General features: G+C 43.0%; 1 protein-coding gene across 1 annotated transcript in view; it reads left to right on the top strand.

Moving 5' to 3' along the window:
* The window catches only part of jph3b (junctophilin 3b), a 53386-nt gene that overhangs the window by 18413 nt on the left and 22912 nt on the right, over positions 1–12061 (top strand).

Here is a 12061-nt window from a genome sequence, read left to right as displayed (position 1 = left end):
TAGCTCAGGTTACTGTCAAAATAATGAAAATACTTGAGTAAATGAAGGATAAAAAGTTTATTGAAATGAAATGCTTCCACACAGGTGTGGTTCCTGAGTTAATAAAGCATCATGCTTAGGATCATGAATAAAAATGATGGGAAGGCCATTATTTTGGTCATTATTCTGCTACCATGACAATGCCACCAATTACAGGGCTCGAGTGGTCACTGAATGGTTTGATGAGGATGACAATTATTTAAACCATATGCCATGGCCGTCTCTGTTATGCAGGTGAATGAGGACCCAAAAGCGATTTAGCGAAAACAGAGTCTTTATTCCAGTAAAACTCAAGACGAAAACAAAACATGAAAAAACTTAAATCCACTCGTAGTGACGAGGACAGACTGGAGACTCGACCATTGACTGCAGGTTGCCTCGGGAAGGCACCGACCGTAGCAGACCAAGACACCTGCTACACGCAGCATCTGAAGGAGACAAGACACGACAGGGCGAGACAACGACACAGCACAGCGAACATCATACAAGGATCCGACAGGACAGAAACGGAAAACAAGGGGAGAAATAGGGACTCTAATCAGAGGACAAGATAGGGGACAGGTGTGAAAAGACTAAATGAGTGAGTATGAGAATGAGGAACAGCTGGGAGCAGGAACGGAACGATAGAGAGAGGAGAGAGAGGGAGGGGGAGAGAGAGGGATAGAAAAAGGGAACGAACCTAATAAGACCAGCAGGGGGAAACGAACAGAAGGGAAAGCATAATGACAAGACAATATAAGACAAAACATGACAGTCTCAGTCACCAGATCTAAACCAAATTGAACACTTATGGAAGATTCTGAAATGGCGCCTGAAACAGCGTTTTCCCCCGCCATCGACAAAACACAAAATTCGGGAATTTCTCCTCTACGAGGGTGTTGCAGTTGCCATACCAGGCAGTGATGTAGCCAGTCAAGATGCTCTCAATGGTGCTTCTGTAGAAGTTTTCAAGGGGCCATGCCAAATCTCTTCAGCCTCCTGAGGGCAAAGAGGCACTGTCCATGTTAAGTTATCAGTGATGAGGATGCCCCCATCCCATCAATGTGGATAGGGGTATGCACGATCAGTTCCTTGGTCTTGCTGACATTGAGGTGGAGATGTAGTCTTGGCGCCACATCAGGCCTACTACCATTGTGTCGTCATCAAACGTGATGATGGAGTTGGAGCCGTGCATGGCCACGCGGTCGTGGGTGAACAGGGAGTACAGGACATAACTAAGTACACACCCCTGGGGGGCCACGTGTTGAGGGTCAGGGTGTCAGATGTGTTGTTGCCTACCCTCACCACCTGTGGGCGGCCCATCAAGAAGTCCAGGACCCAGTTGCAGTGGGAGGTGATCAGTCCCAGGATCCTGAGATTGGTGCCGAGCTTGGAGAGGACTATGGTGCATGTTGAACGCTGCGCTGTAGTCAATTTACAGCATTCTCACATACACACAGCATACACACAGCATTCTCAGGAGGCTGGTAGAGGGTCAGCTTTGGGTTAAGCTGGATGGATGGAGAGCTTATAGTATCTCCAAATAGCATTTACTAGGGCTTAGTTTGTGGAAGTATCCCCTAATGGATGAAGACTGGCTTTCACTTTCTGATTGGACTGACGAAATACACGGAACAAAAATATAAACACAACATGTAAAGTGTTGCTCCCATGTTGCATGAGCTTAAATTAAAGATCACACAAATGTTCCATGTGCACAAAAAGCTTATTTCTCTCAAATGTTGTGCACAAATTTGTTTACATCCCTGTTAGTGAGCATTTCTCCTTTGCCAAGATAATCCATCCACCTGACAGCTGTGGCATATCCAGAAGTGGAATAAACAGCATGATCATTACACAGGTGCACCTTGTTTTGATGGAGCATGCAAAAGGCAAGATGACTGCAGGAATGTTCACCAGACCTGTTGCCAGAGAATTAAATGTTAATTTCTCAACCATAAGCCACCTCCAACGTTGTTTTAGAGAATTTGGTAATATGTCCAAGCGGCCTTCCAACCTCAGAAGATGTGTATGGTGTTGTGTGATCGAGCCGTTTGTTGATGTCAACACTGTGGACAGAGTCCCCCATGGTGGTGGTGGGGTTATGGTATGGGCATGCATAAGTTACGAACAACGAAAACAATTGAGTTACCGTGACGAGATCCTGAGGCCCATTGGCGTGCCATTCATCCGCCGCCATCGAAAGATCTGTACGCAATTCTTAGAAGCTGAAAATGTCCCAGTTCTGCATACTCACCAGTCACCCATTGAGCGTGTTTGTGATACTCTGGATCGAAATGCATGACAACGTGTTCCAATTCCTGCCAATATTGAGCAACTTCACAAAGCCATTGAAGAGGAGTGGGACAACATTCTACAGGCCACAATGAACAGCCTGATCAACTCCATGTGAAGGAGATGTGTTGCACTGCATGAGGCAAATGGTGGTGACACCAGATACTGACTGGTTTTCTGATCCACGCCCCTACCTTTTTTTTTAAGTATCTGTGACCAACAGATGCATATCTGTATTCCCAGTCATGTGAAATCCACAGATTAGGGCCTAATGAATTCATTTCAATTGACTGATTTCCTTATATGAACTGTAACTCAGTAAAATCTTTGAATTGCTGCATGTTGCGTTTATATATTTTTTCAGAATAAAAGACTATGGTAACATTGCGGTATATATCACATTGTGTTTCTTTTGAAGTAAATATCTTCAGGGAGTATTTATTTAGTGATAAACGAGGGTTGGACTACATAGATGGTTGCTCTTGGAAATCATACATGGATATGGAAATTTGAATGGTGTCATGGCTATATAAACAGTGCATCCCTCTTTCAAACCATGTGTGCATTTGTTTGTATGTACGTGTGTATGTCAAATCAAATTGAATGATATTTGTCACGTGCTTCGTAAACAACAGGTGTAGACTAACAGTGAAAAACGGACATACGGGTCCTTCCTAAAAATGCAGAGAGATAGATAAATAATATGTGTGTGTGTGTGTGTGTGTACTTGCCTGCCTGTCTGTCTGTTTGTCAGTGTTTGTGTGTGGTTGACAGATAAATAGAAAGTGTAACTAGGCCATAAGCTTTCATAACAGAATATCTGTGTGTGATCTGCCTGTTTATTCATTTAGTTATCTACTCCTGTGTTGGGCCATGGAGGCCTGACCTACTCCTAGAGGGATGTGTTGGGCCATGGAGGCTTGGCCTACTCCTGGAGGGATGTGTGGGCCATGTAGGCCTGGCCTACTCCTGGAGGGATGTGTTGGGCCATGTAGGCCTGGCCTACTCCTGGAGAGATGTGTTGGGCCATGTAGGCCTGGCCTACTCCTGGAGGGATGTGTTGGTCCATGGAGGCCTGACCTACATCTAGAGGGATGTGTTGGGCCATGGAGGCCTGGCCTACACCTAGAGGGATGTGTTGGTCCATGGAGGCCTGGCCTACACCTAGAGGGATGTGTTGGTCCATGGAGGCCTGGTCTACATCTAGAGGGATGTGTTGGGCCATGGAGGCCTGGCCTACATCTAGAGGGATGTGTTGGGCCATGGAGGCCTGACCTACATCTAGAGGGATGTGTTGGTCCATGGAGGCCTGGCCTACATCTAGAGGGATGTGTTGGTCCATGGAGGCCTGGCCTACATCTAGAGGGATGTGTTGGTCCATGGAGGCCTGGCCTACATCTAGAGGGATGTGTTGGTCCATGGAGGCCTGGCCTACTCCTAGAGGGATGTGTGAGAAAGGCATTATGTGAGGAAGAGCGAGAGAAAGCAAGCGAGAGAGAGAGAAGAGGGAGGGAGGGAGCGATTTCCGCATTATGCCAACAATGTTGGCGGACAGCCGGAAAGAGACCAGGAAGGCTGAACTGGAGGCTGGCCCACGCACGCACACACGCACACACACACACAATTTGCAGCCAACAAATGTTCAAACAACCATGCTTACAACAGTCATACCCAGCACACTCTTCCAAGAGCTCCAAAGTCTTAAAGGGCAATTCTACCACTTTTGTGTTTTTGTGTCTGTACAAATACATACAGTGCCTTCAGAAAGTATTGATAACCCTTGACTTTTTCACATTTTGTTGTGTGTCCAGATAAAAATATACTTAATCAATTTTGAATTCAGGCTGTAACACAACAAAATGTGGAATAAGTCAAGGGGTATAAATACTTTCTAAGTATCTACATAAGGCACACTGACTACAGCTAAGTATCACTGACTACAGCTAAGTATCTACATAAGGCACACTGACTACAGCTAAGTATCTACATAAGGCACACTGACTACAGCTAAGAATCTACACAGGGCACACTGAGTACAGCTAAGTATCACTGACTACAGCTAAGTATCTGAACAGGGCACACACTAAGTATGTATCTACAGTGCATTTGGTAAGCATTCAGACCCCTTGACTTTTTCCACATTTTGTTACGTTACAGCTTTAGTCTTAAATGGCATCCCCCACAGCATGATGCTGCCACCACCATGCTTCACTGTAGGGATGGTGCCAGGTTTCATCCAGACATGACGCTTAGCATTCAGGCCAAAGTGTTCATTCTTGGTTTCATCACACCAGAATCTTATTTCTCATGGAGTGAGAGTCCTTTAGGTGCCTTTTGGCAAACTCCAAGCGGGCTGTCATGTGTCTTTTACTGAGGAGTGGCTTCTGTCTGGCCACTCTACCATACTGGCCTGATTGGTGGAGTGCTGCAGAGATGGTTGTCCTTCTGGAAGGTTCTTCCATCTCAACAGAGGAACTCTAGAGTGACCATCGGGTTCTTGGTCACCTCCCTGACCAAGTCTCTTCTCCCCCGATTGCTCAGTTTGGCCTGGGTAGCCGGCTCTAGGAAGAGTCTTGGTGGTTCCAAACTTCTTCCGTTTAAGAATGATGGAGGCCACTGTGTTCTTGGGGACCTTCAATGCTGCAGAATTGTTTTGGTGTCCTTCCCCAGACCTGTGCCTCGACACATTCCTGTCCCTGAGCTCTACGGACAATTCCTTCGACCTTATGGCTTGGTTTTTATCTCTGACATGCACTGTCAACTGTGGGACCTTATATAGACAGGTGTTTGCCTTTCCAAATCATGTCTAATCAATTGAATTTACCACAGGTGGACTCCAAGTTGTAGAAATATCTCAAGGATGATCAATGGAAACAGGATGTACCTGAGCTCAATTTGGAGTCTCATAGTAAAGGGTCTGAATACTTATGTCCATAAGGTATTTCTGTTTCTTATTTTTTTATACATTTCCAGTCAAAGGTTTGGACACACCACATTCAATGTTTTTTATTTATTTTTCCAATTTTCTAAATAGTAGAGTAATAGTGAAGACATCAAAACTATGAAATAAGACATATGGCGTTCTCCCGACCAGCTTCATGAGGTAGTCACCTGGAATGTATTTCAATGAACAGGTGTGCCTTGTTAAAAGTTAATTTGTGGAATTTCTTTCCTTCTTAATGTGTTTGAGCCAATCAGTTGTGTTGTGACAAGGTAGGGGTGGTATGGGGAAGATAGTCCTATTTGGTAAAATACCAAATCCATATTAAGGTAAAGAACAGCTCAAATAAGCAAAGATAAACAACAGTCCATCATGATTTTAAGACATGAAGGTCAGTCAATATGGAAGATTTCAAGAACATTTAAAGTTTTTTCAGGTGCAGTCACAAAAACCATCAAGCAGCTGGTTGAGAGAATGCCAAGAGTGTGCAAAGCTGTCATCAAGGCAAAGGGTGGCTGCTTTGAAGAATCTGAAATATAAAATATATTTAGATTTGTTTTTACACTTTTTTTGCTTACTACATGATTCCATGTGTTATTTCATAGCTTTGATGTCTTCACTTTTATTCTACAATGTAGAATATAGTCAAAAGAAAGAAAAAGAACGAGTAGGTGTGTCCAAAGTTATGACTGGTACTGTAACCTTTCGCTTTGTCATTAAGGATTGTGTCTAGATTGAGGAGGAAAAATATTTATTTCATCAATTTTAGAATAAGGCTGTAACGTAACAAAATGTGGAAAGAGTCAAGGGGTCGGAATACTTTCCGAAGGCACTGTAGGTCCTCGCTACAGCAGGAGATGGCAACCCATGTCAGCTGACTCAGTGTTGTAGAATGGACGGAGAGGAGAGGAAAAGAACTGGGGTAAAATAATGAGCTTAGAGCTGTATGAAGGTTCAGTAGGAACCCCAAATAAGACCCATACAGCCCAGCATGTTTTGTGCAGTTGTCTGGGGCAGGCCAGAGAAATGTTTTTATTTTGTATACAAGGAACAATAGCAGTCACTGCTTTACTTTGCAGCTGTGCTAAATACAGTAAGGAGAACGTCGGGAGCATATGTCTGTCTGTGAGAAGAGAGGACAGGGGAGCACATTTCGAGGAACAGTGTGTGAGAAGAGAGCTTGACCTCAGCCATTCTATGCTAAAAATCGGAATTGCCTGTAGAACAGTTCTCTGGTGCATGCAGTACTCAGGGTAACCCAGATATTATGAGAGGCAAAACACCAAGACAAAAGTTACTGTAAGAGGTAAGATACCAAGCACTAATGCATAGTCAAATAATAATATTGACAATATTTTAGACAACAACAAACTCTCCCTCACACACACACACACACACACACAAACAAACAGGGGCAAAGGGAGACCAAAGTAACAGTAGACAGAAACAGATGTTTGTGAGATGTGTTAAATAAGATTATCAGAGTCCCTGTGTCTGGTAGGTCATGTTTAAAACAGAATCCTGTCCTACACACATGTGCTGCTGATGAGGCACTGATACCGGAAACAAGCATGAATCATCTCTGGCTCCGCTTAAGTCCATCTTGATGCAACTTATTAAAAAGAGGCAGCTTACATGTGTCATCCTGAGGATTAGTGAGACTCTTTGTGTTCCAAATGGCACCAATTTCACCATGGGGCTCTGGTGAAACTTAATGTACTATATAGGGAATAGGGTGCTATTTGGGATGGAGCCTCTCACGCCTTGCCGTGTCTTCGCTATGCCTTAGTCAGGCCATTCTAGGTTATTGAAGATTGTAAGCATGGCCCCTTTTACAGTAACATAAGGTTAGCAGCTTTTCTCAAGACAAATCCACTGAGTGTAAAAAATATTATGAACACCTGCTCTTTCCATGACCAAGTGAATCCAGGTGAAAGCTATGATCCCTTATTGATGTGAAAATCCACTTCAATCAGTATAGATTAAGGGGAGGAGACAGGTTAAAGAAGGAATTTTAAGCCTTGAGACAATTGAGATTTGAATGGCAGGGGCTGATTCCTCACTGTTCCCATTATCATTGCAACTCCACGAGGAGTAGCTCGTGGAGTTAATAGTTACTACTCCACGAGGAGTAGCTCAAGAAGAATCACATTAAGGTCCTTGAGTGGTCTAGCCAATCTCCAGACCTTAAACCCATAGGGAATATGTGGAGGGAGCTGAAGGTTCGAGTTGCCAAACGTCAGCCTCAAAACTTTAATGACTTGGAGAAGATCTGCAAAGAGGAGTGGGACAAAATCCCTCCTGAGATATGTGCAAACCTGGTGGCCAACTACAAGAAACGTCTGACCTCTGTGATTGCCAACAAGGGTTTTGCCACCAAGTACTAAGTCATATTTGGCAGAGGGGTCAAATACTTTTTTCCCTCATTAAAATTCAAATCATTTAAACATTTTTGACATGCGTTTTCCTGGATTTTTTTGTTATTCTGTCTCTCACTGTTCAAATACAGCTACCATTAAAATTATAGACGCATCAATTCTTTGTCAGTGGGCAAACGTACAAAATCAGCAGGGGATCAAATACTTTTCCCCTCACTGTATGCTCCCTGCTTTTGTTTTGCCGATTATCTGAACAATCTGTGTTCTTCAGGTCACTGTACCAATCTTTCACCCAAGGCTCAGACTTTCCAGAAAGCAGGCAAGGCCAGCAATACAGGCGGCTTGATGAAAGGCTCCCTGTTAACCAGCTATACATTTGATACCAATTAGTATTAAATGCCCTCACCTTTTCATCCCTCTTCATGAAACTAATCTCAGGCAGAGTGTCACGTGTGCTCCCTCTTCGGCCTCTAGGTCACCAGGCTGCTCGTTATGGCGCACACCTGTCACCAGCGGTACACGCATAATGACACTCACCTGGACTCCATCACCTCCTTGGTTACCTCCTTGGTTACCTCCTTGGTTACCTCCTTGGTTACCTCCTTGGTTACCTCCTTGGTTACCTCCTTGGTTACCTCCTTGGTTACCTCCTTGGTTACCTGGTCCTTCTGTAGCTCAGTTGGTAGAGCATGGCGCTTGTAACGCCAGGGTAGTGGGTTCGATTCCCGGGACCACCCATACGTAGAATGTATGCACACATGACTGTAAGTCGCTTTGGATAAAAGTGTCTGCTAAATGGCATATATTATTATATTATTATTTATATGTCAATCCCTTTGGTTTCTTCCCCAGTCGTCATTGTTTCTGTTCCAGTGTCATGTCTGTGCGCTGTTTGTGGTTCTTGGTTTGTATTTAGATGCGACTAGATCCCGACTCTCAGCGCACATGGTTACACAGAGGTCGACCCTTGGTTTTAATTCGCACCTTTTCTGTGTACCCCTGAGAATGAAAGGGGTTCTTCAACAACATTTGTAGTAGTGTTGGTGGTGAAAACTGCACACTCGAGCTGGTAGCTACTGCTACTTGCTACTGAAGTTAGCAAGGCAAATTGAAATAAATTGTACTAACTGAACACAAAAATAAAGTTCTAAAACCAAGAAAACTATTTAGAATCTACCTCCACTGTCTCCTGTAATTTTAAGAAACTATTTTGAATTGAATAATATCCCCAAAATGCTCAACTATCACTATCCAATAATTTCCCCAACTCACCATTCTCTGATCCTAATCCTATGATTGGATGGACGACATGTTAGTTCATACTGCATAAGCTTTGATTGGTTGGAGGTTGTCCTCTGGAAGTGGTCATAATTACCATGTAGAGTACCAGTCAAAAGTTCGGACACACCTACTCATTCAAGGGTTTTGCTTTATTTGGACTATTTTCTACATTGTAGAATAATAGTAAAGACATCAAAAGTATAAAATAACACATATGGAATCATGTAGTATCCAAAAAAGTGTTAAACAAATCTAAATGTACTTTATATTTGTAACGTATACGCTGGGAGTTGGAAAGCAAGTGCAGTTAAATAATGAACTGAACATAGACCAATACAAGAACCACGAGTAGCGTATAGACATGAAACACATAGTCAATACTGCCTGGGGAATGGAACTAAGGAAGTGACAGATATAGGAGAGGTAATCAGTGAAGTTATGGAGTCCAGGTGTGTCTCATGATGTGACACAGGTGCGCGTAATGATGGTTGCCAGGGCCGGTGATGTCGAACGCTGGAGGGGCGGAGCGGAAGTAGACATGGCAATATTTTAGATTCTTCAAAGCAGCCACCCTTTGCCTTGATGACAGCTTTTTACACCCTTAGCATTCTCTCAACTGGAATGCTTTTCCAACATTCTTGAAGCAGTTCCCACATATGCTGAGAATTTGTTGGCTGCTTTTCCTTCACTCTGTGGTCCAACTCATCCCAAACCATCTCAATTGGGTTGAGGTCAGGTGATTGTGGAGGCCAGGTTATCTGATGCAGCATTCCATCACTCTCCTTCTTGGTCAAATAGCCCTTACACAGCCTGGAGGTGTGTTGGTTCATTGTCCTGTTGAAAAACACATTTTAGTCCCGCTAAGCGCAAACCAGATGGGATGGCTTATCGCTGCAGAATTCTGTGTAGGCATGCTGGTTAAGTGTGCCGTGAATTCTAAATAAATTACTGACAGTGTAACCAGCAAAGCACCCCACACCATCACACCCCCTCTTCCATGCTTCACGGTAGGAACCACACTACTCTGCGTCTCACAAAGGCATGGGGGTTGGAACCAAAAATCTCACATTTGGACTCATCAGACCAAAGGACAGATTTCCACCGGTCTAATGTTCATTGCTCATGTTTCTTGTCCCAAGCAAATCTCATCTTCTTATTGGTGTCCTTTCGTAGTGGTTTCTTTGCAGCAATTCGACAATGAAGGCCTGATTCACGCAGTCTCCTCTGAACAGTTGTGTCTGTTACTTGAACTCTGAAGCATTTATTTGGGATTCAGTTTCTGAGGCTGATAACTCTAATGAACGTATCCTCTGCAGCAGAGGTAACTCTGGGTCTTCCTTTCCTGTGGCGTTCCTCATGAGAGCCAGTTTCATCATAGCACTTGATGGTTTTTCCGACTGCACTTGAAGAATCCTGAAATGTTCCGTATTGACCTTCATGTCTTGAAGTAGTGATGTCGTTTCTCTTTGCTTATTTGAGCTGTTCTTGCCATCATATGGACTTGGTAGTTTACCAAATATATACCACCCCTACCTTGTTACAACACAATTGATTGGCTCAAATGCATTAAGAAGGAAAGAAATTCCACAAATTAACTTTTAACAAGGCACACCTATTAATTGAAATGCATTCAAGGTGACTACCTCATGAAGCTGGTTGAGAGAATGCCAAGAGTGTGCAAAGCTGTCATCAAGGCAAAGGGTGGCTACTTTGAAGAATCTCAAATATAAAATAGATTTTGATTTGTTTAACACTTTTTTGGTTACTACATGATTCCATGTGTTAAAAATAAAAAAAGTAAAAATAAAGAAAAACCCATGAATAATTAGGTGTGTCCAAACTTTTTTACTGGTACTGTAGGTCTTTGGAAGGGGATGAGGCCTTTGAGCCTCCCAGGTTTTGTATTGAAGTCAATGTACCCAGAGGAGGACAGAAGCTAGCTGTCCTCTGGCTACACCATGGTGCTACCCCAAAGGGTACTGTTGAAGTTCCTATAGACATTCATTACAAAACTGTTTGTTTTAATCAATTATTTGGTGACATATGAATATATTTAGTATAGTTTTATCAAAAATTGGTAACTTTTTCAGTGTTTCACTTTTTATTTTTATGAAATTTCACTGAGGAGGATGGTCCTCCCCTTCCTCCTCTGAGGAGCCTCCACTGGTAAAGAGAGATCCTTGATGAAAACCTGCTCTGGAGCTCTCAGGACCTCAGACTGGGGCGAAGGTTCACCTTCAAACAGGACAATGACCCTAAGCACACGCCAAGACAACGCAGGAGTGGCTTCGTGGACAAGTCTCTGAATGTTCTTGAGTGGCCCAGCCAGAGCCCGGATTTGAAACTGATCGAACATCTCTGGAGAGACCTGAAAATAGCTGTGCAGTGACGCTCCCCATCCAACCTGACAGCGCTTGAGAGGATATGTAGAGAAGAATGGGAGAAACTCCCCAAATACAGGTGTGCCAAACTTGCCGCGTCATACCCAAGGCTGTAATCACTGCCAAAGGTGCTTCAACAAAGTTCTGAATAAAGGGTCTGAATACTTATGTTAATGTAATATTTTTTAAATATATTTTTATATATTATATAAATATATAAATTATATAAATGTGCAAACATTTCTAAAAACCTGCTTTTGCTTTGTCGTTATGGGGTATTGTGTGTAGATTGATGAGGGGAAAGAACTATTTAATCATTTTTAGAATAAGGCTGTAACGTAACAAAATGTGGAAAAAGTAAAGGGGTCTGAATACTTTCTGAATATACTGTAAATAGACAGAAAATCAGTACACCCCTACCCAGTACCACAGTAAATATAGATCAGATCAATATTTGCCTTACACGCCATCCCTAGTGTGTGTGTGTGTGTGTGTGTGTGTGTGTGTGTGTGTGTGTGTGTGTGTGTGTGTGTGTGTGTGTGTGTGTGTGTGTGTGTGTGTGTGTGTGTGTGTGTGTGTGTGTGTGTGTGTGTGTGTGTGTGTGTGTGTGTGTGAGAGAGAGAGAACCCTAATCCCATTACCATTAATTCCCTAAAGTATGTACATTGTATATAATTTACAAGTAATACATAATGTAACCATCATCCGTGTACATTTAGTTATTTGTTATCCTTTCTTTTTCTTTTTATAATCTTAGTTTTCTTTAA

This window comes from Oncorhynchus gorbuscha, linkage group LG01, assembly GCF_021184085.1.
Source record: "Oncorhynchus gorbuscha isolate QuinsamMale2020 ecotype Even-year linkage group LG01, OgorEven_v1.0, whole genome shotgun sequence".
Lineage (NCBI taxonomy): Eukaryota > Metazoa > Chordata > Actinopteri > Salmoniformes > Salmonidae > Oncorhynchus > Oncorhynchus gorbuscha.
The sequence above is the reverse complement of the archived record's forward strand: the minus strand, read 5'-3'. Positions and strand labels throughout refer to the sequence as shown.